Here is a 5,039-nt window from a genome sequence, read left to right on the forward strand (position 1 = left end):
CCACAACAATATGGTAAGGTTCCACTCTCACTTTCAAATTCAGTTTCCACTAAGATGCTACCTTCTGTTGTTCAGGCACCATCGCTTGAACTTAAGCCGTTGCCGGACCATTTGAAGTATGTGTTTTTGGGAAAAGGCGAAACATTGCCCGTCATCATTTCATCAAGTCTCACGGCAATGGAGGAGGAGAAGCTTGTGAGGGTGCTGCGAGAGCACAAAACAGCCATAGGTGGACTTTGGCCGACATTAAAGGAATAAGCCCTACCACATGCATGCACCGTATACTTCTTGAGGAGGGGGCTAAACCAACTCGAGAGGCTCAACGCCGTCTCAACCCTCCGATGATGGAAGTGGTGAAGAAGGAAATAATCAAGCTTTTGGATTGCGGAGTGATCTACCCTATCTCCGATAGCCGTTGGGTCTCTCCAGTTCAAGTCGTTCCCAAGAAGTCCGGAGTAACTGTTATCAAGAATGATGAGAATGAGCTCGTGCCTACACGCATTCAGACTGGATGGCGAGTATGTATCGATTACCGGAAGCTAAATGCCATGACTAGGAAAGATCACTTTCCTTTGCCATTCATCGACCAGATGCTCGAAAGGTTAGCCGGTCATGCCTTTTACTGTTTTCTTGATGGATACTCTGGATATAACCAAATTGTGATAGCCCCGGATGATCAAGAGAAGACCACATTCACATGTCCCTTTGGAACATTTGCTTATCGTCGCATGCCATTTGGCTTATGCAACGCACCGGCCACTTTCCAAAGGTGTATGGTAAGTATATTTTCCGATTTTGTTGAAAAGATCATTGAGGTTTTCATGGATGATTTCAGTGTGTTTGGGAGTTCATTTGATAATTGCTTGGATAATCTAACCTTAATTTTGAAACGATGTGTTGAAACTAACCTTGTCTTGAATTGGGAGAAATGTCACTTTATGGTGAAACAAGGTATAGTTTTAGGACATATTGTTTCAGAAAAAGGAATTGAAGTAGATAAATCGAAAATAGACCTTGTACGTCACTTACCCTCTCCTACTTCGGTTAGAGAGGTACGTTCGTTTCTTGGCCATGCAGGGTTCTATAGGCGTTTTATCAAGGACTTCTCCAAGATGTCCAACCCTCTTTGCCGATTGCTTCAAAAAGATGTGCCATTCAAGTTTGATGAAGAGTGTAATTCGGCATTTAACCAACTCAAGGAGAAGCTAGTCTCGGCCCCCATTATTGTACCTCCAGATTGGAGCCTTCCGTTCGAGCTCATGTGCGATGCATCCGACTATGCATTAGGAGCTGTTCTAGGACAAAGAAGAGACAAGCAGCCGCATGTCATATACTATGCCTCTCGGACTCTCAATGATGCCCAATTGAACTACTCCACGACGGAAAAAGAACTTCTAGCTGTGGTTTTTGCTTTAGATAAATTCCGTTCATATTTAATTGGTACTAAAGTAATCGTTTATTCTGATCATGCAGCTTTGAGGTACTTGATCACGAAAAAGGAAGCAAAGCCGAGGCTTATCCGTTGGATTCTTCTTCTTCAAGAATTTGATGTTGAAATCCGGGATAAGAAAGGAAGCGAGAATGTAGTGGCTGACCATTTAAGCCGAATGATCCACGAGGAGCATGAACATGCCGTACCTATCCCTGAAACTTTTCCCGATGAGCAGCTGCTATCCATTGAGGTAAGTGAACCATGGTATGCAGATTTAGTGAATTACTTGGTGGCTAAACAAATTCCAAATGAACTAAACAAGCACCAACGTGATAAGCTTAAAAATGATGCACGTTTCTATGTTTGGGATGACCCTTATTTGTGGAAGTATTGCGCAGATCAAATTGTACGTAGATGTGTGCATGATTCTGAATTTCACTCAATTCTAAGCTTTTGTCACACATATGCATGTGGTGGTCATTTTGGCACACAACGCACTGCCCTCAAGGTTCTAGAGTGTGGTTTTTATTGGCCGACTATATTTAGGGATGCTAGAACCTTTTGTATGTCTTGTGATCGTTGCCAACGAATGGGTAACATAGGTACCAAGGACCAAATGCCGCAAACCCCTGTCTTTAATGTTGAAATTTTTGATGTTTGGGGCATTGATTTCATGGGCCCTTTCCCTCCATCTTATGGTTTCACTTATATCTTGCTAGCCATTGATTATGTTTCTAAATGGGTGGAAGCAAAAGCCACCCGTACTAACGATTCTAAGGTGGTTGCAGATTTCGTGAAATCTAACATTTTTGCTAGGTTTGGAATGCCGAGAGTAATCATAAGTGATGGAGGGTCTCACTTTTGCAATCGGACCATTGAGGCGTTGCTAAGAAAGTACCATGTCAACCATAAGGTCTCCACACCTTACCATCCTCAAATAAATGGCTAAGCCGAGGTGTCTAACCGAGAAATCAAACAAATTTTGGAGAAGACCGTTGGACCAACAATGAGGGATTGGAGCTTACGTTTAGATGATGCACTGTGGGCATATCGTACGGCATACAAAACACCCATTGGGATGTCACCTTTTCGGCTCGTCTATGGTAAGCCATGTCATTTGCCCGTAGAGTTAGAACACAAGGCACATTGGGCCGTGAAGACTTTCAACATGGACATAGATGCAGCAGGAGTTCATAGGAAGCTCCAATTGAATGAACTTGAGGAGATTCGGAATGAAGCCTATGAGAATGCCCGGATGTACAAAGCCAAGACCAAAGCATTCCATGATAAAATGATTCGAACCAAGACCTTCACAGTTGGGCAGAAAGTGTTACTTTTCAACTCTCGCCTACGTTTGTTTCCTGGTAAGTTGCGTTCTAAATGGATTGGCCCGTTTGTTGTTACTAATGTTTTCCCTCATGGTGCAGTGCAAATCAAAAGTTCAAGGACGCAGCAAGAATTCAAAGTGAATGGGCATCGATTGAAGCCCTATTACGAGATGTTTGAGGAGCATGTCGTGGAGGAGGTACCCCTCCATGCCGTGGAACCTAGTCAAGCTTAAACGGAGGTACCGTCCGGCTGCAAGACGTAAAAGAAAGCGCTACTTGGGAGGCAACCCATGCATTCAACAAAGGAAGACTTAGAAAGCACTCCAAATACAGATTCCTAAAAAACTCTTCTCTTTGTTGCTATTTCGTTTCTGCCTTGTTAGGTTGTTTAGTTGTTATTGTTTGTTTGTTTATTAATTATGTGAGTCTATGATTGTAACATTGAGAAAATGTTTGATTTATTGATAGGCACTGCTAAACAAAACAAGATGGTGCTTCACAAAGGTTTTTTGCTTGAGGCCCCACTACGTGGCTTTACTCTTGAAGCGGAAGGCGTAGGAACAGAAGGCATCGGAGCGGAAGGCGTAGGAGCAGAAGGCATCGGAGCGGGAGGCATCGAAGATAGAGCATTCCAGGCCTCAATACTTGGCCAAGCGCTGGATGAGCCAGGAAAAAGGTGCCTCTGGAGGAAAGACGAAAACCTTTGACGGTCACTGTGAATCCGACCTTCAGACTCTTGCAGCTCATCAAGCTTCCTCTTCATGCCCGTCGAATAGTTGTTTGCAAGCACGTGCAAACTTCTATTCTCATACTTCAGCTGCTGGATCTCCTGCTTGAGACTTTCCACCTCTGCCATCAATGATTCCACCTGACGGGAGCGGGCAAGCAGGCGTTGGCCCATGTTGGACACAGAACTCGCACACTGAACACTAAGTGCGAAGGACTCTTGAACGGCCAACTCATCGGACCGTCCTGACAGCAGCCTACTATCTTTCGGAGTGAGGAGGTTCCTAGCTACTATTGTAGCTGTTGTGGCGTCCTGCATCACGGAGTCTTCACCTGTGAGAGGACCGTTAGAAGAAAAGAAAGAAGGGCGCCATACGTTACCTTGACGCAGCGCGCCCGTATCACTGCTAAGGCTCAATTCCAAGCTAAGGTTCGATGAGTTTGCCATTTTTCAAAAGTGTTCAAAGAGAAGGGATGGAGTTAAATTTCAAAGGGCCGGAGTCGATTTTCTTCAGAGTGTGTTTGTTGTGGTGATCGATAGCTCAATAAAAAAGCCAAGGCGACGCGTCCACCAATTCAAAAAGCCGGAATTTCCGGCGTAATTTAGGCGACGCTTTCTCGGCTTTTCAGAAGGCGCGTTCAACTTTGTCAAAAGATTTCTTCTTTTCAGACAACACGTGGAGGCCATCATCACAACTACACATCTTCAGCCAACAAGCGCAAAGTTCGGCGACGCTTTCTCTGCTTTTCAGAAGATGCGTGCAGCTTTGTCAAAAGGAGCCGCATCTGCACTACCACGTGTCGCTCAGAAATCGAAGGGGCGCCTGCTCAGAAATCGAAGAGGCGTATTCAACGCTCAGAAATCGAAAGGGCGCCTGCTCAGAAATCGAAGAGGCGTATTCAAAAATCGAAGAGGCGCCACTATTTCAAAAAGCCAGAGTTGCGGGATCAAAACGTTTGTCGACAAAGGTAAAAAGTACCACCACTTGCTATTATCTCTATATATGTCGACCTTCGTCTTTTATGGCAGGGCAAACCTGAAGAAAATGCCCAACTCTCCCTCACCTCTGAGGGTGCACTCCCAGCAAAGCCTTTCGAAATACTAAATTCTTTCTTCTTCCCCAAAGATGATACCAGATGTCTGGAGTACAGATGACCCAGGAGGAAACAGCACAACAAATACATGTGCTGATTCATTCACCGCTTCTTCAAAAGCAAAGGTATCTCATATCATCAAGGTCAAAAGAAAAAGTATCTCATATCATGCTCTTTCCCTGTCTTTTTCTTTGTCCTTGTTCTTAGTCGCATGGCAAAGTAAAACAAGCAATCAGCCGGCACTTTCCTGATTGCTTACCTAGCGTTGCTCTCGAGTAGTCATCTTCAACGGTTGATACACTTCCGGAGAAGGGACCACTTCTGCAAAAGGGAGCGAGTAAGGCAAGTGAAAATGATACATTGAAGCATGTGGAGACAAACATAGGCTGAGTTATCCTCCAACCCTTTTCAATACGAATTGGAAAGATTGAACAAAGAAACAGATAAAAGGGATAGGC

The sequence above is a fragment of the Pyrus communis genome, chromosome 1, assembly GCF_041283825.1.
Source record: "Pyrus communis isolate YQ-2024b chromosome 1, ASM4128382v1, whole genome shotgun sequence".
Taxonomy (NCBI): Eukaryota; Viridiplantae; Streptophyta; class Magnoliopsida; order Rosales; family Rosaceae; genus Pyrus; species Pyrus communis.